We start from the raw sequence: 25,295 nt of genomic DNA on the forward strand, positions 1-25,295 counted from the left end.
CCACCAGTGTTGGCACTGGGTTTGGTTTTTTTGGCTTTGACCACCAGGGATGTTATTTACATGGTCCTTTTTCTTTCAGTTTTCTAAGGTTCCTTAAACATTTCAAAAATTTATTTCTACTTTTCCCTCTTTTAATAAGCAATGGTTTTTTCATTTATATCATTAAACATTATTTTTCTTTCTATTTAATACAGTTGCCATCAAGTCCATTCTGACTCATGGAGGCCCCATATGCATCAGAGTAGCAACTGTGCCTTATAAGGTTTTCAATGGCTGATTTTTTTTGGAAATAGATCACCAGGCCTTTCTTCTGAGGTGCCTCTGGGTTTATTTTTGGAGATGACTGGCAATGACCACTCACACAGTTAACACTGACTCTGAGAAATCTTTTTGCCTTTCTATTTCTTCACAGTGACCAGAGAATGAAACTAACAATGCAAAGATATTCTTTTCACTCTAACTTTGAGGTTTTCCTATTCGGTTCTGAAAATCCCATGGACAAAACCAAATGGAGGATTATAGGATATTAACTTTTTGTTTAGAAGAACATTTAGGCACATGTTCAAATGTTCCTGCACCCAGAAGAGCCATGTGTGATTGCCAAGGGATGTAGGGAATCTTTGCCCTATGTTATGTTACACAAATTCCCCCAGAGCACTTACTCCTTTGGCTTTACAAAAGACTGCTCTAAAGCATGGAGAACTGAGCAGGGTGTAGGTTTGCCATTTTTGCTTCTCAAAAATAGCAATTAGAATTACATTAATCTCTTGTGATATTTACATTGGGTAAAGCATTCTGGTGGCATAGTGGTTAAATGCTATGGCTGCTAACCAAAAGGTTGGCAGTTTGAATCCGCCAGTCACTCCTTGGAAACTCTATGGGGCAGTTCTACTCTGTCCTATAGGATCGCTACGAGTCGCAATTGACTCGACGGCGGTGGGTTTGGTTTTTTGTTTAAAGCGTCCATCTAATAGCAGATAATTTTCTTCTAGTCACAGCAGGACTGATAGATAGTTTGAAAAATAGTAGAATCAGCCTATGGTACACTTCAAGCTATAAAAATAGAAGCCAGGTCTATGCTTGACAGATTCCAAAGATAGTCATTGATATGATTAGCTAATATGCACAATACTGCAGTTCTCTTTAATATTAATGAACTGCTAATGCCAAATGTGAGAAACTATGCAAAAAGCATGGGAGCTTTTAATATAATCATCCAAGCAGCAGCAAGATTTACACTTGGGATTTTGCAGTGATGGGGAAATAGTCGTGAATAAACATATGCTAAGATACATCCATTTTACAGAGTGTAGTGTTGCGTATATGCTGTAAGAATGATTGTTTACAAATCAAGAGTTGTTACTTTTCCTGAACTTGCTCCTTGGTCTATAGACTGAAAATGTATTTACTTATACTACAAGGCATCCAGTGACTTCTATACATCAAGAACCCAGATCTGGTGAGACCTCTCACTGTACTGTATCCAGGGATATCTTTCTAAACCATGTGACAGAATAATTTATTCAGATTGTAATGCGTATTCACTGCTGAAAAAGAGTTAAAAACTCAGATTTATTTGTGTCTGATGTTCTCTTCCTTTCCCTCTTCCTCCCTCCCTAACACCTCAGGGGTATTTGCAGTGCCTACATCAGAAGTTCCTTAAAGACATTCTCTTTCTTGATTTTGAGGAAACCTAAACTAAGTTTTGCTAAAAGTTCCTGAGAAGGGAGTCAGAGGGGCAAGGCCCCCAAGGCTAAGTCAGACACCTTCTACCAAAACTGTTGCTGTCAAATCAATTCCGACTCATAGCGATCCTATAGGACAGAGTAGAACTGCCCCATAGAGTTTCCAACAAGCCCATGGTGGATTTGAACTGCTGACCTTTTGGTTAGCAGCCATAGCACTTAACCACTATGCCACCAGTGTTTCCTAGACACCTTCTAAGTGGCTTTGTTGTATGCACTATCATAACATCATTCTGTAGTGTAATGTCATGTTTATTTGTCTGCAAGAATTTTTAGTTTCTAGAACTTTTTAATTGTCTTTGTTATGATAATATGTAAAAAGAAAAAAGTTACACAAGCTCCTCACTAGTGTTCATAAGTAGCAGACAGATATATTGAGGACTTTTAGAAAATGGGAAATACTATTTGTCTTAGTTACGTAGTGCTGCCGTAAGAAGAAAATACCACTTGAAATGATAGGAGTTTATTTTCTCATAGTTTATAAGGCTAGACGTCTGAATTCAGGGCATGGTTCTAGGGGAAGATCCTTCCTTTTTGTAGCTCCTGGAATTCCTCGACCTTCCTTGTCATCTGTCTTTCTATTGTGTGTCTCTGTGTCTATTCTGCTCTTTTTATAACTCAGAAGTGATTAGGTTTAGGACCCACACTTGACAGAACAAAAAAACCCTATTTTCAAACAGGATCACATACACAGGTATAGGGACCAGAACTTAAATACATATTTTTGGAAGACACAATTCAAACCTTAGCACTATTCATCTAAAAATATTTACACAGTAGCACTGCCAGTGTGCCTACGATAAGTACCATCTTAAAATTCAGCTGAAAAGTTACTTTGGCTCATGTGGCTGGACATTTCAGAGTACTTTCAATATTTTAATTCACTTTCTTTTTATTATAAATACAATATTTGTCAGTTTTAAGAAAGTTACAATAAATAAAAAACTATAAAAAAAGATCATCATGATCTTACCATTGTAGAAAACCATGCTTATCTTCTATCCTTTTAGACTTTTTCAGTGTTGAGTGTGTCTGTGCATGTGTGCATACGTACATGTCTATTTTTATAACATCATGTTACTTTACATATTGCTTTCAGATCTGCTTTTTGTTTGTTGTTGTTATAAATACATCTATCATACAACTTTTGCCAGTTCAACTTTTTACAGGTGTACAGTATTTATTGACAGCAGTTACAGTAACTGGCTATGTTCTTTATCCTTAATCAATGCGGTTTTTCCATCACCATCAACCCCTTCTCCCCCTCTAGATCTGCTTTTTTTCTCTTAACCTACTGTGGTCCCCTTTCCTTGCCAATAAATAAAGCTATCTGCACATTATAATTTGTAATGATTGAATAGTAGTCTATTATATGGATTTATCACAATACACTTATTATGAATGTATTTATGAATTGATGGCTATACTTGTATATCTTTGCATATTTGTATAATCTTTATCTCAAAATAAATTTATAGAAGTGGTTTTTTGGACCATAAGGATACATATTCTAAGTTGTGATAGACATTGCCAAAGATTTTTTGAGAAAAACTGTGCCAGTATATACTCATCTCCCAAATGTAACACACAGGCGATTCCTGGGTTACAAACGAGATCCATTCCTAAGTCTGTTTTTAAGTTGAATTTGTAGATAAGTCAGAACAGGTACATATGGTTCTTATTTAGCATCACTTAGTCAAATGTTTGTCTTAGTATACAGTACGTATTTTACCTTTCTATTTATGTGTATAAAGCACTTAAGAAACACTTCTAAATCGCTCAGTGTTTTCATGAGCACCACAAAGTAGTACATACGTTCATTATTAGGAACCACTGTATGTATTTAACATACTTTTTTTATATATATTAGGGTTTATGGCAACCCATTCTTAAGTACTTTTCCGTAAATTGGACACTTGTAACCTGGGGACTTCCTGTATAACCCATTGCTGTTGAGTCAATTCTAACTCATAGTGACCCTATAGAACAGAATATAACTGTCCTATGAGGTTTCCAAGGCTGTAATCTTTACAGAAGCAGATTTCCACATCCTTCTCCTGTGGAATAGCTGATGGGTTCAAATTGCCGACCAATCAGTTAGCAGCTGAGTACTTAACCACTGTGCCACCGGGGCTCCTCAAATGTAATGTATAAACTTACACATTTCCTGGCATCATTAGCCTTAACTGGATAATATTATTCTCTTGCATTTTTCCAAATTGGTAAGCAAAAAATGGTACTTCTTGGTTTGATTTTCATTTCCTTTCTTATTAGTGAGGTTGAACTTAAGTTTTTTGGCTACTTTTATTCCTTTTTATTTTATGAATTACCTGTATGCGTCCTATGACCTAAGCCCCTACAATTTATTTTTAGTTTGTTAAATTGTGAAACATATAATAAATATAAAAGTGTATCAAATATAAATATATGGTTTAAAATTACCACAAAGTGAACAAATGTGTAATAACAATGTAGTTTATGAAATAGAACTCTGCCAGTTCCAAGAATGCTCCCCATACCCCTTCCTGATTGTAGCATCTCCACCTTCTGACAGGTAACTGCTATCATGACTTCTGTGATAATCAGTATCTTGGTCTTCTTTATAGTTGTACCACTTCTGTGGACATTGCTAAACTACGGAGTCGTCTTGTCTGTACTTAGACTATATATGAATAAAATACAATTGCATGTGTTCTTCTTTGACTAGCTTGCATTGCAATATTCTGTGGAAAGTTTTGATTTCTTGGTTATTTAATGCCTCTTCTGCGATGGATGCTCTCTGGTTGGTGTTGACATGTAATGCTTTGTGCCCACTGCTATATATCTGTCCTCATGCCTGTTCCCCAACCTCCTTGCTTTAGTTAATAAGGTCCCATCAGACAAGCAAATGTAAGAGAAGAAAATTCTAGTTCTTATATAAAGTTGGATGGGAGTCCCTGGGTAATGCAAATGATTAAGTACTTGACTACTAGCTGAATGGTTGGTGGTTTGAACCCACCCTGAGATGCCTTGGAAGACAGGCTTGGTGATCTACATCCGAAAAGTCACAGCCTTTAAAACTCTATGGAGCAGTTCTACTCTGCACACATGGGGTTACCATGAGTCAGAATGGACTGGAAGTCGACTAAAAACAACAACAAAATGTTACCCAAAGCAGGCTCTGCTTGGTGCAGCTTCTAGTCAATAATGACACACAAAGGTGAGGAGAGGAAGAGCATTTATTGCAAGCATCTAGGCAGGGAGCAAGGAGGTGTATATCTCAAATCAAGCTCCCCGAACAAAGGAAGGCAGAACCTTTTGTACAGTCTCTCATAAGTAAGTACATACAAACATTATGGACTACATATGTTATCATGGCATGCAGGCGAGGTAAGACAAATTGTACTTTTTTCTTTGACCTGTAGGCTAGTTAGCTGGGTTTGACTGGCTCATTTTTTTCCTTGGCATGTAGGCTAATTAACTGGGTTTGACTGGCTTGAGCCACACCCAGAGCTTTGAGGACAATGGACAGGACAGGCAGGTTCCCCTTTGTCTGAGCAGCTCCCAACTGAGCCACACCCATCTCCATCACCTAAGATTTTGTTTGCTAACGGCCAAGCAGTTCCTGGCTTCCTTGGATATCAAGAATACAAAGTTGAACTGTTCAAGAGACTATTACAAGTGTAATAACAGTAAGTTTGATTAAAATTTTGATTACTTAAGGTTTAGAAATCTTATGTTTTTTATTCTTAGAAAGCGCCAACCAATCTTGTGTCAAAGGGAGAGTGTTCCTGAAAGAAGGAGAAGAAAAGAATGAGAGGGACTGACAGAGCTTTCGTGCGTAGTAACTAGGCCTGAGTCCTCAGTTTAGGTAGGCACTGCCAACACAGACATGGGAAGGAAAAACACCAAGGAATGAAGCCATAATAGGTGTGTGAAGCCAGACACTAAATGACCTGGATTTGAGGCAAAGACTCTCTGGTAAGTAGTTACTGCCAAATGAAAGCAAGAAGGATTGGCTCACTGTTTTAAACCGCTCTTTCTTCCACCAGTTAGAACAGGCACCTTCTGGGCATTTGGAGTAAGAAAGCTCCTGATTTGAGAAACATGCCGTAAGGGACCCTGCTAAGGGCCTTATGAAAAGGCATAGTTGGAGCAAACAGCCTGCTGACAGTTGAGATTTGAATTTCAAATGCAAGAACTTCTGAAAGAAAACCAGTCTTGGTGCAACATAAATTGCTTCCAAACACTCAAAGACACAGCAGAAAGGGCAACAGAAAGCCACATGAGGCAAAACAATTTTGGATAAACTGTTATAAAATCTGTTCTCCTTTTCTGCATCCTTCACCCCCACCCCCAACAAGTAACCAAAAGAAGCAGTAAAATTAGTTGAAATTGTGCAGGAAGTTCCAAGAAACTTGCAGGAGGGAACTATATTTGAAAACTAGATGCTACGACTAAATCAACAGTCTCTATTGGGGAAATATCTCCTTGAGAGGGAGAAAACTGTGATTGAGAACAAGGAGTCCAGCAGTCGGTACATATTTAACTTGTAAAGGATGGTGGGTGGAGCTGTGTGCTGTTAGCCAGCTTTTTAACCCTTTCAAGACAAGTGGTACATATGGTATCCCACTCACTTTTTATGCCCCTGAAGTTCTTTGGAAAGAGGTTAGCCTGATTTTAACACATAGCCTCAAAGTGGGAGCCTTCTGAAATGCCTAAAATTCAAAACCCCTGAGTGGGAGCCTCATTTTTGTGCAGATTGAGCATTGTCTTAAGTGATGCCTCCCAGATGTGTGAATTTTCTAAACTTTTGACAAGTTTGCCTTTATTTCTCTGAGATAAGCCTCCTCACTATGTTTTCTAGTTACTATGTTCTTGAGAGAATGCGCTTATCGTGAGAACAAGCTATTGCCAGTCTTCAGTCATAGTGGTCATTTTCTACTTTCTGCCATTCACTGTTTCTAGGCGTTATTGGCTCTCTTCTAGCTTCTGAACAGTAAATAATGCCTTTCCAATAAGGAATAGTGCATTGCAATGGTACTTTTCAAGAGCCTGGAACTCCTATAAGTTATTCTTACCCTACATTCAGTCTTAGGGCCCAATCATTTCTTCCACATGTAGCAGGTGGAATGCACGACTGTGAGCAGTTCTGCAACATTCCAGGGCAGCTGTTTCTGCTTCTTAGCTGTTAGTATTGCTTTTTTTATGATGAAGAGTACATACCAACCATAACATAGTAAGGGTAATTTTCCTGAGATTCAAATTCCTCTAGCTTTATTTGCCTCTAAGTATTGCTTTTGCAGTAATGAAGAATTTATTGTAGTGGTAATTTTCCTGAGATAAAAAAATCCCTTGGCTTTATTTGGGCTGTAAGAACTGCTTTTGCAGTAAGGGAAAATGCATTGTACCATGTTTTGAAAAGTTTCATGAAAAATAATAAAAAGGCTAAGAAAAAGACTAGAACAAAATATATGTGCATTCATTGCCAGGTGCCTCTGTGTTTTAACTCAAGTCTTGCAAATTTTCAATAAATGAAATTTAAAAACCCCATGTTATCATTGATTCGTATTGGCAGGATTTATGTTGTCAAGAGGCTGCTGGGACACATAGGATCCCAGGGGATGGGTATCAAAATCCACAACTCATAACAAAAATTCTGAATTGTTCCTTTAATCAACATGCCAATGTGACCCTAATCCTCCCCAGCATGTTTTCTCCTTTCTCAAAATGGGCGACTGAGAGCTTGACATAACTAAAGCCATGATGAACCTATAAGTTTTTCTCCTTCCTCTGCCTGCCTCCTCCTTCGCATACCTTTGTTAATGACTTGGTTCTTTGTTTTAATCTGATGCAAATAACTTTGTTTTGTTCTGCCTGACCACCTGTGACATACAAATCCCCACAGGAAAATCAGAGCCCAGGTGTCTGATATGTATATCTTTAGCCTGATAAAGAGAATGTCCAGCATGGCAAGTATCTCTTTAGTCTGATAAAGAGTATTTTGTCACTATCTTGTAATGAATAACTCTTCCAGCCAGGCCATCTGCAGATTACAGACACTTTTAATCCTTGTAAGACTCTATATAAACTCTAACGAAGAATTGCTCTTTGCGACTCCATAGAGACAGCCTGCATTTGCTGTCAGGTTCCCCTCAGGTCCCCAATGATGTATACATCTTCTTGATAAACTTTCTCACTCTTTGTGACTTGGAGTATGTTCCATTGGCTCGACTGCTCCAGGGCACGGATCCTAACCAGGTAACACCTTCCTTAGTGAAAACACACAGTATCAACAAAAAATTCAAAGGAGAAAATAATTGGGTCTTGAAAGGGTCTTAAGCTATTCCTGAAGGCCCAATGAGGTGCATGTATAACAAGTAATCACGTGTTTTGTTTTCAAGTAGTCTGAAACAGATTTCAGACACCTCAAATGGAAGAACTTTTACTTTACACCTGGAAAAGAACCCATTAGAGCATCTAGCCCTGTGCAGCTGGGGTACGAGAAGTGCCAGCTGTGTATATGTCACATGCCCACAAATCACCAGAAGGTTAATTCTTTTCATAGAAAGAAAAATACGATTTCATGAGCCACATCTGAGGAACTGAGTAAGATGAGTTGGAGAGTAGGCTTTGGAATAAATTGGAAATGCAGAGGCAGATCAGTGTTGTTCTGTATCTATTTTCTTTGCGTTTAATGTATCCCTACTGGTGACCCAGTCAAAGAGCAAATGTTGAATTCCTGCATTTCAGGTTGCCAACGTATTATTTTACCAGTGGGAAATAAGGTTCTCACAGTCCTATTATGGGAAGCCAAATTGCTTCATCCCCAGAAGCCAGAGGATTTCACCAGCTACCAGTGGGGAGCCCATACAAAGCTGTAATTTGCAATCTGAATCTAATTTCAAACTTCATTTCAAAAAAAAAAAAAAGAAAATTAATATGTTGGAGAAACTCGCTGTATTACTAGCTACCTTCCTCCCAAATTCTTTAGAATGCATGGGTAATCAGTTTTTGAAGAAAACTAGTCAAAACTTAATCATTGTTTCACATATACTTTTATTTTGTGTATATTAACTATGGTAAATATGGGTGAAGACCCATTGTGCCCGTTAAGAATCAATGCATCACATTATCCAAAGGAATGAGTACTTTTCAAATATTACCAAGTTAAGAAAGCAATTTAGCCTTTTAATAAAAGTGAAAAATTTATGTGAATTCAGCCTTAAAATAGACTGGTAGGAGAGCACTGTACCAAGTGATATTGAATTTAGGGGCTGTCACTTCTGTAGATGAAGAGACCTATGTGGATGAGAAAGGTCACGGAGATTGAATCTTTAGCTCTGCTCCCCCACACCCACCCCTTTCTAAAGTTGAATTAATGAGCAGGCTGCTACTGTCTGTCCCCAGCTTCTCCACCATAACAAGCTCACAGTGGAGTGAAGGAAAAGAGCAAGGGAAATTCACAACTGAGAAATGCCCTCCTTTCGCTTGATAGGCACTTTGTAGCCGAGACACGATAAGGATATGATTAGACAAATAAATACATCATCCTTCAGAAGTGGAGCTTGGAAATGAAGATATAGGTTTAGTCTCTTCAAAAGAACATGGCAAACAATTCCACAGTCTCTTCTTTCCAACTGCTCCACTTCCTATTTGATTTCTGGAGCTCTTAACACATGATAAGAATTGGCCAAGTTGTGTTTTTCCTCCCTCCAGCTCCCTCCCAGCCTCTGCTGAAAATAAAAGCTAAAAAGCTGAGAAATGATCACACGTTGGACAGAAGGGAAGGAATTGAGTCTGAATAATTTGCCAGCTGTTACTCAGTTCTCAATAAATTAAGCCCAAAGGACACCATGGTACAGGTTTTGTGAGGCCTGGAGCCTACATAATTTGGGGAGCTTTCTTTAAGAAAAAGAAGACACATTTATGAAACCAATATTAGGTATGAAAGTGTATAATTATTCAGAATGACATGTCACAAGAAATTACAAATTTTAAAAAGCTGAGAAATAGTTCAGACCCAGGACTTGTCATTTTTCATTTTGATTACTGCATAAACTATGTCTTGATTGTTTTCTCTTTTTACCACTGGAGAGGTTGTTATCAGGACCAACTACATAATTTGCAGCATCTAGTACAAAATGAAACTTCATCGACCTTTATTCAAAAATTAAGAATTTCAAGATGACACACTGGAAATCCAGGGCCGATGGGGGGAGTATGCTGTTACATTATAGGGATAGCAACAAGGGTCACATAACAATATGTGTAAAATTTTTGTATGAGAAACTAACTTGAGCTGTAAACTTTTATCTAAACACAATAAAAAACTAAAAAAAAAAAAAGAAAATTTCAAGAGGGTGACAGTCTTAAACCAAGCATGGCCCTTCTGAGTGCAGTGCCCTATGCCACTGCACAAGCTGTATGCCCATGAAGCCAGCCCTGTTAGCAGGAAAAAATACAGAAAAATAGTATAACTAATCCAACACATTTATTAACTGACTGACCAATCTCTGTAAGGTGTTTTTCCTACATTTTTTTTTTTTTTTTTGCTTGCAAACTCTGACCTCCACTTCGTATGACTATTTTGTAGTATTTTTTTCAATAGAGAGACTAGAAAGAGAATTAGGCCTTTTATTTAGCATGTTTGATTGATTTTTTTTTAAATTGGTGTCATCGTGTTGAAATAACACAACACCCAAACCAAACCAAACCCAGTGCTGTGGAGTCAATTTGGACTCATAGCGACCCTATAGAACAGAGTAGAACTGCCCCATAGAGTTTCTAAGGAGCGCCTGGCGGATTCGAACTGCCGACCCTTTGGTTAGCAGCCATAGCACTTAACCAGTACTCCACCAGGGTTTCCAAACACAACCTAGGCAATACAAATCAAAGACGCTTATTAAGGATTTTAAAAGGCAATTCGAATTGGGAACAGCATGACTCATCGAAATGAAACCAGGCGACTCAAGGTGGGGGTCTTGGGCACAAGCTAATATATGGCTAAAGCAGTTCTGATTGGTTACTGAGAATAAAATGCAAATGATAAAATTCAAAAAGTGGTATATCATTGGCTACATACTCATACTGAAATAAAACGCTGGTGCAGAATGCAAGTGGAGGTTCACTGGTTATATGCAAATTAGCATCAAAGTTACATTTCTCAAAGAGAAGTTACCACTGAGGCACACATTTCTTTAGACATCTAGCCAATACATATGTTAAAGGTTACCGAATTGGGGACCTACCTTTGACTCCAACCATTTTACTTTAGGCCAAAACCTTTTCGGAAATTTTTTCTCTTGCACATTGGCAGTTTAGAAAAGTTTCTTTCAGCATCACAGCTCATTATTGTTCTTGTCATGTAAGTTATTAAATCTGTCAGATTTGGAAAAACCACAGTCAAGTTCGTTCTTTCAGGAGCTATAAGGCTTGCTTTCCACAGGCAGGCTTCATGCTGCCTGCGTGCTTCTGGTGCCAGGCTCTCTGGGGCTGCTTTTCCTATTATGATGGGAGTTGGCACAAGAGTGGGTGATAGGAGTATTCCTGGAAATAATTCCTTCAACAGACCAGCTAGCAATAATACAAAAGTGATATCCAAACTGAATGATTCCTAAACTTAAGTTCCCACTGGCTGGATCCTAAAGATGCCCACAGCCCCTTCTAAGCCAACAGACAGGAGGGGAAGTATGATTGGCCCCATGGTGGGGAGAGGGGTGGTGGTGGTGGAGATGGATGGGGGAGATGAAGTGGAAAGAGTAACGATTATAGCTGATCATTGTTAAAATATCTCACCTTTACAAATTTTATAATAAGGTGTGGCATGGAAGGGACTCGCACAGGCTTAACCCTCATGAGCATTACCGTGAATCTACTTCTGATACTAAAATACCACATTGGCATCTGGCAGTTGAAGCAAAATATTATGCCAAGCACAAAGTGTAGCTACAGAGCTGGTTATAAGGAACACTGGACAAATGGCGGCTATTACCTTTGTTTGAGGGCAGGTGACTTTTAAATTCCACACGGCAAGGGCTGACGGTTAATTTTCTGTTTTTCAGGTGTACTTTTCCACTTAAGGTAATAAGGCAGACAACAATGAGACAATAGCTAATGATATTTACTGTAGATTAAGATTAATGAAAAGAGGCTACTCCTGTATTTGAAGTAAATGGCCATTTCTGAACAGATCATTTGACATTTACCCCTAGAGACGTGCTTGCACATTTTTTTTATTAATTTTATTGAGCTTCAAGTGAACGTTTACAAATCAAGTCAGTCTGTCACATATAAGTTTATATACATCTTACTCCTTACTCCCACTTGCTCTCCCCCTAATGAGTCTGCCCTTCCAGTCTATCCTTTCATGACAATTTTGCCAGCTTCCAACTCTCTCTATCCTCCCATCCCTCCTCCAGACAGGAGATGCCAACACAGTCTCAAGTGTCCACCTGATATAATTAGCTCACTCTTCATCAGCATCTCTCTCCTACCCACTGTCCAGTCCCTTTCATGTCTGATGAGTTGTCTTCAGGGATGGTTGCTTGCACATTTTTGATAAAGTTTTCCAGAAAAGCTCTGCTCTGAAAAAAAAATATTTTACTCACTCCTTCATAGGACTGGGATTATAATAACCAAGGATTGCACCTCAAAAACGACTTATTTTTACAATGCTCACTTTGTGCCATTTAGAGACCAAGTGTCTAGGATTCATTTCATAGAATTTTAGAGTAGATGTGGTTCTCCAACACTGATTTTGCAATCAAAGTTCAAGAGACCAACAAAATAATAAGATATTAAAACAAGGGCAGTGTATACAGTATGTAGCAGAGTTGAATGTTTCTTTGGAATCAACTTTAAATTCCTTGTGTCTGTGAAAGGAGGGACATGGGAAACTGGAAGCTAGATAATCTGTCCAGATGGTCAGGGCTGTAATTTTTTTCTCTGGGTGAAAATCCAGTTGTCTCCTCCTCTTCCTTGTTCCATTTGATCTTTAAGCCATCTTTGAGATTGTTGAATTCTCTTCCTTCTTGAGCTCCTTGCTTTTTTTGACTTTGCTCTTTTCCACTCCCCTACAACCCCTCCACCTACAACTCCTCTGATGATGAGCTTTCTGTTCCCTCCTCAGTCCCCTGCTTTCTTTTCTCTGTGGTGTTTCCTTGGATTTCTCACCCCTCCCCTGGCCTCTCTCTGTAGATTCTCTCACTCTAGCCATCATCACTTTTCCTGTCTAGTCTCATCTGACCGATCTACCAGCTTTTAAAACCTTAGCATATCCATCATCTTCCTTCTGTCTGTTGACACTACAATCTCCCTCATTACCCATTTCAAAGCTTTGGGGTCATGTTTGGCTCTTCCAACCTCCATATGATCAAATTCCAGGCCCTTTCAACTCCACTTCTGTAACTACCCTCTCATCTATCCTTTTCTTTCTATTTCTGATAAAAAAAAAAAAAAAAAAAAGCAGTATCTTAATTTAGGCCCTCATCACTGCTTCACTGATTAAAATAATTGCCTAATTATTCTCTCTGATTCAAATCCTACCCTTTTAACCTATTCTAAGTATTTTCTCTAAGTACAGTTAGAATAGTACACTCCACTCCTCAAACACCTTCCATAGCTTCTCATTGCTTTCCTTTATCAAGTACAAAATTCCTTACTACAGCATTTGGAGCTTTCTATAATCTGACTTGAACACATTTGTGTAGTAAGGAATTTGCCTTCATCTAAAGAGAGAACTGGCCTTTGTCCCAGCTCCTGGGAGGTGACCTCTAGACCCTTGGAATTATCCAGAGTGAGAGGAGTACGTTGTTCAGAGTAGGCTCCTCAGCCTACATCTGATAGTTTATGCTAACAAGGTGACTCATGGTGGGCCCCTAGATAGTTTATGCTGACAAGATGACCCAGGGTTGGGGCTGGCCATACCAGAAAGACCAACCATATGATTAGAGTGTTGGGACACTGAGCCACATGCTATCAACCCAATCTCTAGAGAAAATAGTGGGGTTAGAGGTTGAATTCAACCATGTGGGCAATCATTCAATCAATTACGCCACTGTAATGAAACCCCAATAAAAACTGTGGAACATTGAAGCTCAGGTGAGCCCTCCTGATTGTCAACAATCTTTGAGTATTGCGATGCATTGATGCTGGGAGGTAATGCATTACTGAGGACGATTGAAGTTTCATGTTTGGAACCCTCTGAGTTCTGTGAGTTGTTCTAGCAAATTATTGCATCTGAGTGAGATTGGCAACCTGCCTGCCATCTTGAATAGGAACTACTGTCTTTAAGCTATCTACTTATTTAGGTATGCTTCCTGTTTCTGTTCAAGTTGAAGAAAACAAGAGGCTAGGGTAGGAGAACCAGCTGAAACTGGCAAGAACCAGATCTGGCCTGCTTGACATGTGTAGAGTCATAGACCCTGTCCTTTGAGTGACCCTGGAACTCTTCTCCCACCAGACGAAACCCAACTTTAGCAGCCCAAGATTGGGGGAAGGCTTTCAGAAGCTAGGGGTCTGAGCCAAAGATCTGGTTTGAGAGTACCCCCCTTTTAGATTGAGCAAGTACAGAAAGGCTGGGCTGCCCCGGGAATGCCTTTTTAGGCCAGACCAATCAGTAAGCTAGCCCCAGCTCAAGGTGTTCCTGAAGACCCTAGACCTGATTTACTTCACGCATATAAACCCTTTGGGCTATTGTTCTTGGAGCCATCTTGGGGATGCAAGCCAACCAAATAAAGCTTCTTCTTTCGCTTTCACCCATTTCGTGTCTCTATGACTGCGCAGAGCAGACTTTCAATAGTCCAGTTACATTTTCGGTGAGCCAGCCAGTAGGGCACCGCTTGGTGTCTGGAGGGGCCACCTGGGACCAGAGAAGAACACCCAGGGTGCACCAGAGATTTCTCCAAAGGGACTTTACCCCCGGCCCCAGAGGCAGACCTGTCTTGGACACAATCGTGGCCCTCAGAAAGTGAGAGAACCTTAGAAACACGGGTAAGTAATTTACTTGGGACTTGGTTAATTTGTTTGGGACTTGGCTTGTAATTTCTCCTGATAGCCATGCTATTTGGACCTGCGTTGAGGGCTCCTTTGGGGTCCAGTATTCTAGCAGGAAAAGGGAGGCAATATCTGTTTTGAGGGCTCCTTTAGGGTCCGGTATATGAGCAGGAAGAGGGAAGAAATAAGCACTAGGTTATTTAACTGGTCAGTCACTAGCTAGTTTTGGAATGCTGGTATTTTAGTTTGGCTAGCCACTTTGTTTTAGGTAGAAGAAAATGGGAAACATTAGGAACATACCTGAATGTTCCCCCTTAGGGTATATTTTAAAACATTGGGATAAATTTGGTTATGAACCCATGATGAAGAAACTCAAGAATCTTGTAAAATCCTTGTTCAAAAAGAAACTAAGAAAAAGCTTTCAGCCCTTGTATTAACAGGAGGGGATCCTTAGAATCCACTGGGGCCTCCACAGCTGCTCCCTCCATACCTTCCAGCGCCATATCAGGGTCCAGGAGAGGCAGCAGCTGCTGGGGCCCCAGAGGCAGGGAGAGGTCCCCTCACTTTGCCCCATAGAAGGCAGGGGACAATCTATCATGTTCTCGATTTGACCCAAAAGAGCCCATACCTGGGCAGAGCCATGATCAGGGAGTGACAGGACAATGCCCTCTTTGACAAGCCCCAATGGCCAATCCGAACCAGGCAGGGACCATGGTGAGGGTCCATATCCCCTTCACCACCTCTGACTTATACAACTGGAAAAATTGTACCCTAGGATACCGAGAGGACCCAGTCAAAATGTGTGAGTTGTTCATCTCCATTTTTAACTCCTTTCATCCCTTGTGGGCAGATTGTCAGTGCTTTTTAAGCACCCTACTAACATTGGTGATTGAGAAAGCCTGAGAGGAGGCCCAGTGTCAACATGAAGCCCAACCAGGTAACCCGACACTGGACGAGGCCATCCCTCTCTGTGACTCTCACTGGAAGTCAAACTATACCAGCAAACAATACCCTGACACACTCCTTCTTGTATATGCTTGAATGCCCTGTCCTGTTGTTGTAGAGGGACCTACTTAGTAAACTACAGGCTGAAATCTATTTTGAACAAGGACAGATGCATGTTTATGTTCCCACTGAACATGGTTGAAATGCCCATCTCCTGTTCTGCTAAGATACAAAGCCTCGCTGTCAGGGGAAGGTACGCTTCTAAAACCAGTGCCTAGAATAGAAAATTAAGTCTGTTGTTTGGGCCACTCAGCAGCCAGGACACACACAAAATGTGGTACCGGTCAAGGTCCAGCTGCTACCCAACATCGCACCACCACTGGCTAGACAGTACCCACTAAACTGAGAAGCCCAGGTGGCCATTCATCAACTCATCAGACCAGCCTTTGATTACTGCTGATCTCGAGCTCTTCACCAATGGGAGCAGCTTCATGGAAAGACAACAACACAAGGCAGGCTACACAATCATCAACCTTACTGTGGCTCTAGAGGAAAATGCTCTCCCCAGTGGTACCTCAGCTCAGAAGGCTGAGCTGATTGCCATGACAGAGGCTCTGAGACCGACAAAGGCAAAACTGACAAGCATATACACGGATTCAAAGTTCGGCTTGCCCAAGACATTGAAAGCAATGGTGGACCCTGTCTCACTGCCCAGGTAACTCAGTTAGTTGCTGTACACCTTGGGATTGAGCAGTGCTCCCATAGTGCCTGGAGGCCTCAATCTGGTAGAAAAGTTCAAATGGATAAACTAGACCATTAAAATTCATCTAGCTAAATTGTGTCAAGAGACCAAGTTGACCTAAAGTCCTCCTTATATTAAATGACACAGGAAACATCAAAAGAAGATGGAAGGAATACACAGAGTCACTATACAAAAAAGAATTGGTCGACTTTCAACCATTTTAGGGGGTAACATATGATCAGGAACCGATGGTACTGAAGGAAGACATCCAAGCTGCACTGAGGCATTGGCGAAAAACAAGGCTATGGGAATGGATGGAACACCAATTGAGATGTTTCAAAAATCGGATGCAGCGCTGGAGTGCTCACTCGTTTATGCCAAGAAATTGGGAAGACAACTATCTGGCCAACTGACTGGAAGAGATCCATATTTATGCCTATTTCTAAGAAAGGTGATCCAACTGAATGCAGAAATTATCAAACAATGCCATTAATATCACATGCCAGCAAAATTTTGCTGAACATCATTCAACAGCAGCTGCAGCAGTATATCCACAGGGAACTGCCAGAAATTCAAACTGGATTCAGAAGAGGACGTGGAACCAGGAATATCATTGCTGATGTCAGATGGACCCTGGCTGAAAGCAGAGAATACCAGAAAAATGTTTACCTGTGTTTTATTGACTACTCTAAGGCATTGGACTGTGTGGATCATAACTAATTATGGATAACATTGCAAAGAATGGGAACTCTGGAACACTTAATTGTGCTCATGAGGAATTTGTACAGCCATTTGAACAGAATAAGGGGATAAGTGTATGGTTTCAAGTCATGAAAAGTGCACATCAGGGTTGTATCTTTCACCATACCTGTTCAATCTCTATGCTGGGCAAATAATCTGAGAAGCTGGACTATATGAAGAAGAACAGGGCATCAGGTTTGGAGGAAGACTCACTAACAACCTGCGTTACGCAGATGACACAACCTTGATTGCTGAAAGTGAAGAGGACTTGGAGCACTGACTGATGAAGATCAAAGACCACAGCCTTCAGTATGAATTATACCTCAACATAAAGAAAACAAAAATCCTCACAACTAAACCAATAAGCAACATCATGATGAATGGAGAAAAGATTGAGGTTTTTAAGCATTTTGTTTTACTTGAATCCACAATCAACACCCATGGAAATAGCAGTTAAGAAATCAAAAGACACATTAACCAAAAAAACCAAAACCAAACCCAGTGCCGTTGAGTCAATTCCAACTCATAGCAACCCTATAAAAAAAAAAACTATACTGACCCTATATTGCTTTGGGAAAATTGGCTTCGAAAGACCTCTTTAAAGTGTTAAAAAGCTGAGCTGTCACCTTGAGGAATAAAGTGAGCCTGACCATAGCCATGGTATGTTCAATCGCCTCATATGCATGTGAAAGCTGGAAGAAGAATTGACTCCTGTGAATTGTGGTGTTGGCGAAGAATACTGAATATACCATGGACTGCCAAAACAACAAACAAATCTGCCTTGGAAGAAGTACAACCAAATTGCTCCTTAGAAGCAAGGATGGTGAGACTATGTCTCACATACTTTGAACACGTTATTAGAGGGATCAGTCATTGGAGAAGTACATTATGCTTGGTAAAGTAGAGGGTCAGTGAAAAAAGAGGAAGACCCTTAACTAGATGGATTGACACCGTGGTTGCAACAATAGGCTCAAGCATAGCAACAATTGTGAAGATGGCGCAGGCCCGGGCAGTATTTTGCAAAGGGTCACTGTGAGTCAGAATCGACTTGACAGCACCTAACATCAACAGCAACAGCAAAGTCCTCCCTGTGGCTCTGTTCAGGGTAGGAATTGCTCCTAGAACTAAGTCAAAGGTAAGCCCATTTGAGCTTATTTATTGGCGTCCCTTGCTCTGTAACTATAATGCCTCAGATTTAGACTACAACAATGTGACTAGAGACTTAGGGACCCACAGCATTCATAAACAAGGTAAACTGTAAAACAGTACCGGCATCTTGCAAGGGAAACTCTTGCATCTCTCCACAGGTATGCCAGTCCCACCTGGCAGACTATTCCACTACAAAGCCCAGAAGCTGAATATTATAAAAGCCTGGGACACTAAGACATGGGCTGAGAAATGGAAGAGTCCCTATGAAGTACTGATGTCCATGCCCACAGCTGTGAAGGTCAGTGAGAAGAGCATCTAGATTCACCATACCAGAATCAAGTTGGCTCTTACACCTGACGTTGAACAACAGACCTCACAGAATAACAGCAATTGGGAGGCTTAACCAATAACAAGGTTGCAGTGGCTGTTCAACAAATAGAAAGACAATTCAGATAAGTGACACGTACCAGTGGTTGATCCGTGATGTGTAAGTGTTCGCCTGCTTGTTCTCTTTGTTCTAATCTTTTAACTCTTGTCCTTACTGTGCCTACTGCCATGGGGATTTAATCAGTTTTCCTGCTCTTGATAGACTTTTGAAACCTTAAGCTACTGCCCAACAGACTAAACTTCCACCTGACATGCACAGAACCACCAATCCCGTCATCTGGGTGACCCCGGAACTCTTCTCCCACCAGACAGAACCAAACTTTAGTGGCCCAAGATTGGGGGAAGGCTTTCAGAAGCAAGGGGTCCAAGCCTAACATCCAGTTTGAGAGACCCCCACACCAACACTTTTTAAACTGAGCAAGTGCAGAAAGGCCGGACTGCCCGGGGAATGCCTTTTCGGGCCAGACCAATCAATAAGCTGGCCCCACCTCAAGGTGTTCCTGAAGACCCCAGATCTGATTTACTTCATCTGTGTAAACTCCTTGGGCTAGTGTTCTGGGAGCCATCTTGGGGACACAAGTCCCAGTGTGCTCCTTTGCTCGGCCAGCCAAATGAAGCTTCTTTCCTTTTACCCATTTCGTGTCTCTATGGCCACGGTGAACAAACCTGGATCAGTCTGGTTAGATGAGGGAATTTGTGGTACCCCCCCCCCCAAAATTTATACTTATCTGGTCTCAAGTGAGGGTGGCCCTGGAGACCCCAAGCTTGTGGCCAGTGTCTGAAGCGAGGGCGATCTTATAAGGAACAGTTTTCTCAGATTTTGCAGTTTGAGAAACTCATTGAAGTTGGTGTCAGAAGGCTTGGGCAGATTTTGCATTCTGGAGGACTGAGTCCTTAATCCGGCAGTTTGGCCAACTCAGAGTAACATTTTTCCAGCTTTGTATTTTACGACTCTTCTCACCCTTGGGTTTTAGTAGAAGAGGAGTAAAAGGATAATGTACAACACAGAGCCTTCATGTGGGTAACTGAGACTTGACCACATTTTGTATTTCCCCCAAAGCACCAACAAAAGTTTTGATGGTAGATTTAATGAGAAAGGACATGTAGCTAGGTTAATGACTACAGAAACAAGCAGAGGGACTGGGCTAATACTGAGTACAGATGCTCTTAAATGTTAAGAGTTGGATACACAGCTGCCCTCACCCACGGAACATGTAAAGCTCTTGGAAAAAGCAACTCTTCAGTTTGTGAAGGCAGGCTTTGCCACTGTTCCTCAGCACCATTCCTGGAACACTGAAATCTCATAAAAGTCATTGTTAGTGGACTGCGAATTTCTGCCTTTCTATATTAAAGACAGGGAAATGCTTCAGAATACCTAACCTGACATGATTTCCCTAGGTCTCCTATTATCTCTTTCTTTGCCCTGATATTTTATGTCATCTCTTGTGGAAAGCTAATTTTAAGGCAGTTTTCTCCACATTATCTTTTCTCAGAAGGAGATCTGATCATTTGGAGACATAAAAGGAAGTGAGGAAAATGCATCAGGCAAAATGAAGGCAAGGATATCAGGGAAAAGAGGCACTATGATAAAACAGACAAAAATCACTTTTCTTAAATTATTTTTTTTCTGTTAAATCATGGGAGGAAAAGGTATGATAAGGCAATTTATATTTTTATTCTTAAACACTCTAAGTTGTATTTTGTTTTACTTTGGTCTATTTGTATCAATTACATATTTGTAATAAAATTTACTTTTAACACACAGCTGTTGAGCTACTGCCACCTCGCCACAGACACATATACACTTCCACACACATTCAGACCATATTTTAAGCAATAAGATGAATGAGGCCCAGTTTTATAAGCTCATTTAAAATCTATTGGTATATTTTTTAACTGAAAATGAAGGCTCTTAGTTTAATCATATTGGCTTTGAGTAAACAAAAGCAAACGCGATGGATACATGTGAGAAATGAGACGCAAGAGATTTTAAATTTAGGAGAGAGTATTTTGTGTAGTTTTCTTTAACTGAATGGAAAAGACTATTGTTTTGAAACGTCATATATATGCTTTAGAAATTAAAATATGTGGTGATTAATCAAATGAAAATATGTCATTAAAAAGTTTGCAGATTTGATCATCTAAGTATCTGAAAATACTTTCAAAATTAAGAACATCAAAAGAATACATAATTATCCAGTGTCTTTAGCCAAAGAAAATTAGTTTACCAACATTAATTAAGTCTCCTAATTAGGGTTTACTGGGGGTTTTAATGACATTAGAAGTAAATTAAGAATATTATTAGACTGGTTTTTACAAACGACTCAATTGAGACAGAGAAATATCAAGTAGATTTCCCAGGGTTATAGTCAAGTCAGTGGAAATTGGAACCTGTGGATTTTAATTTATATATGTATGGTTCCAATGATTACTAAAGTGTGTCTTCTGCTAAGCCTATCAGCTAATGACATTAATTGCATAGAAAAAGAAAATGTACCATAAAATCTCTCACTCCTTTGAGGATCAAGCTGCTCCAAATAAACTGTTACAAAATATTAAGAAGGGCAAAAATTTATAGATTTTTCATGAAAACAAAAATTAAATATTCTAGAAAGTAACTTTCGTGATGAGAAGAAGAAAATTGGTTGACCATAGCTCATTTCCTGTTGATTCCCCCAGTCTCTGAACATCATCAGCTCATTCTTTTCATCCTGGCTTGGAGCTTCTTTGTTTCCAGCCACTTGGTAATCTCCCTTTTTGTCTTTCCACCTGTGCTATGCTTTGTGCTATATTATATTTTATCCAGAATTTTGGGGTCTGCATCAGTGCAATCTGCCATGTTGCCAGAAGTTGCCTAATTTTTCTGTATTGCTTGCTTTCTGACCTTGAAAAGGAGAACTAAACTCTGGCCTCTTTCCTTGACATTCAGGAATGGAGGCTGATAATATTTGTCTTAGCCAAAAGGTGAATCCAGACCCCCAGAACCTACTATTAGAAGGTTGAGAAGGTGTGAGGGTTGGCAAAGACTCTGCAAAAAACAGAGAAAGGGAGAACAACTGGACTAGGGGGTAGGGGAACCAGCAAGGTATTGAGTTTCCCTCAAGATTAAGCCATTCAGACCACCCAGGCAAAAACAAGGCTTCTCTGACTGTGCATTTCGCTATTCATCTACTACCCACTTCGCTTAATAATCAAACAAAGCATATGACAGGAGAAGGAAGCTGGGTACCTCTTATCCATCTCTGATTTATAAAATATTTAAACTTTCAAATTTACAAAGCTTAGTTTACAAAATGCAGAAAACTTCAGGGTGAATTAGCCTTATGAATTTTCACAAAGATTTGTTCTTAAACTTCTAAATAGTGTTTAGCAAAATTGGAAAGGTTTTGGATGATATTCGCTATGAGTCAGAATCGACTCGACAGCACTGGGTTTTTTTTGGGGTCTATACTTTTACTCTTGCGTGTGTGCCTGTAACGAAAAGATGCCATCTTTTTGATGGTTGATGTTGATAATACTGTTTCTGTGATATGTAAATATACATGCTGCTTGTGAATTAATTTTCTCTTATGTGCTTTGTCAAATCCAAGATTATTTAACATAATATATATTTTATTATACAAAATAAGAGTTGATTTCACAACTTTCAATTTTCTCATTCTTTTTAACCCTTTTATATACTATGGTAGCATTTAAAAAAAGTGTATAAACTTAGACCCCTGAAACTATTGTTGAGATTATTTTTAAAACTTAAACCAAAACTATCCCCTGAACAATGGAATACTACGCATCGATAAAGAACAGTGACGAATCTGTGAAACATTTCATAACATGGAGGAACCTGGAAGGCATTATGCTGAGCGAAATGAGTCAGAGGCAAAAGGACAAATATTGTATAAGACTATTATAAGATCTTGAGAAATAGTAAAAACTGAGAAGAACACATACTTTTGTGGTTACGAAGGGGGGAGGGAGGGAGGGAGGGAGAGGGTTTTTTATTGATTAATCAGTAGATAAGAACTGCTTTGGGTGAAGGGAAAGACAACACTCAATACATGGAAGGTCAGCTCAATTGGACTGGACCAAAAGCAAAGAAGTTTCTGGGATAAAATGAATGCTTCAAAGGTCAGCGGAGCAGGGGCGGGAGTCTGAGGAACATGGTTTGCGGGGACTTCTAAGTCAATTGGCAAAATAATTCTATTATGAAAACATTCTGCATCCCACTTTGAAATGTGGCGTCTGGGGTCTTAAATGCTAACAAGCGGCCATCTAAGATGCATCAATTGGTCTCAACCCACCTGGAGCAAAGGAAAATGAAGAACACCAAGGTCACACGACAACCAAGAGCCCAAGAGACAGAAAGGGCCACATGAACCAGAGACCTACATCATCCTGAGACCAGAAGAACTAGTTGGTGCCCGGCCACAATCGATGACTGCCCTGACAGGGAGCACAACAGAGAACTCCTGAGGGAGCAGGAGATCAGTGGGATGCAGACCCCAAATTCTCATAAAAAGACCATACTTAATGGTCTGACTGAGACTAGAGGAATCCCGGCGGCAATGCTCCCCAGACCTTCTGTTGGCACAGGACAGAAACCATCCCCGAAGACAACTCATCAGACATGAAAGGGACTGGTCAGCGAGGGGAAGAGAGATGCTGATGAAGAGTGAGCTAATTAAATCAGGTGGACACTTGAGAGTGTGTTGGCAACTCTTGTCTGGAGGGGGGATGGGAGGATAGAGAGAGAGGGAAGCTGGCAAAATTGTCACGAAGGGAGAGACTGAAAGGGCTGACTCAATAGGGGGAGAGCAAGTGGGAGTACGGAGTAAGATGTATGTAAACTTATATGTGACAGACTGATTGGATTTGTAAAAGTTCACTTGAAGCTTAATAAAAGTTAATTAAAAAAAAAAAAAAACAACTATCCCCTGAAATCTTCTTAAAACCAAACAATAGTTTAGCTTAAGTAGTAAAAAAGATCTGCCTTGAGCATTATGCTCTTTTAAGAACTATCTATATGGGTTCGAAGTGACAACAACAACTCAAACGATGAGATAGAAACCATAGGAGGCAGTGAGTTTATATCAGTGGGGGAGGAACGACTCAGAAGAGGAGGGTGAGGATGGTTGCAAATTCAAAGCATGTAATCAATGTCACTAAATGGTACATGTAGAAACTGTTGAATTGGTGTTTGTTCTGCTGTGTGTAGTCTCAACAACAACAAAATAAATTAAAAAAATGCATGTATGAACTTGGTAGAGTTTTGGAAAAGAGTCTCAAGAGAGATATCTAAACCATGACCCTTTACTTAAAGGGCTATTTTTGCTTACAGGTCAAGAGAGAATTTTGACTTTCCTTTCTTTCCTCGGGGGTAGGTGCATAAAAAAAAAGGTGCATAACACAATATTAAATGGAGCAAATTCAATCCTCCAAGATGTCAGACATTTAAAAAACAAACAAACAAAACCAGCAACTAGAACTTTATTCCTATTCCTCTGCATTATCTCCCTGGGAACCTAGAAGACAAATAGCCTGAATTTGTAACACCCTATTTTATTTTTTTTATTTTTCTATATCTATACCTCTGAGCGTTTAAGCACAGTTGCAGTGGTGTATCTGTGACATTAACCTCTAACTGCAACTCCAGGCTAAAAGGTTCACAAGAGCAGAGATAGTAGTCTGTTTTGCCTTCAACTGTATCTCCAGCATCTAGCCCAGTGCCAGGCGCTTGGTAGGGGCTCAGTAAATATTTATTTTGATGAATATACACTTAGGGACTAACTATAATAATATATCATGCAATATTTCTTGTAATGAAGAAAGCTGATGATCTCTAGGACTGGCATAAATATAAGAAGTACAGCAAATTTCAGAATAAAAAATTGTTGCCAATCATGCAAATTTTATTGTTCATTTGAGATCCCTTCTGGAAACCAATTTGGCAAGGTTCGTCAGATGTTTATTTCCTTTTATGTATTAATTTGATTCTTTCTATGTTGTGTTTTTATTTTCTTTCCTCTGCCTTACAAATCTATAATTTTATTTTTTAATCTAAATGTAACTAATGAGTTCATGCAAATACCACCCTTAAATTACTAATATTCTGGTGGAGAACAAATACAAAAACAAAAATTTCCATTGTATATTATTTTTTGATTTGTTTAAGGAACTTTTTTTTAAAATACTTGAAACATTATAGGCAGTCTCAATTCCATATTTAACAATTCTACCTTGGTAAGATATTTTTCTTTAAGAGATATTTATAATTTATTCCTATAAAGTATGAAATATAATTGACAGAAGGTAATCCAGTGCATGCCCCTGAGAATATTTTCATCACTATTTAAATTTGAACCTCGGGTTTATTGTGACCATTCTAGGCCCCTTATTGTTATTAAAAAGCACACTACAAAATGTTTTCAAAAAAGTTTCAAAGTCTAGTTACATTTAAAGAGATATTTGGGAGCTTTAATGAGACAACTTACCCTGTTGGGTTTGGGTTATAATATGCTGAGCAGATCACCACGACTGATCTGAAACAGTCACTAGGAGGTCCCCCCCCACCCAGGATTTAACCAAAATAAGTATATAAATTTAGGAAGAAGAAA

Source organism: Loxodonta africana, chromosome 1 (assembly GCF_030014295.1).
Source record: "Loxodonta africana isolate mLoxAfr1 chromosome 1, mLoxAfr1.hap2, whole genome shotgun sequence".
Lineage (NCBI taxonomy): Eukaryota > Metazoa > Chordata > Mammalia > Proboscidea > Elephantidae > Loxodonta > Loxodonta africana.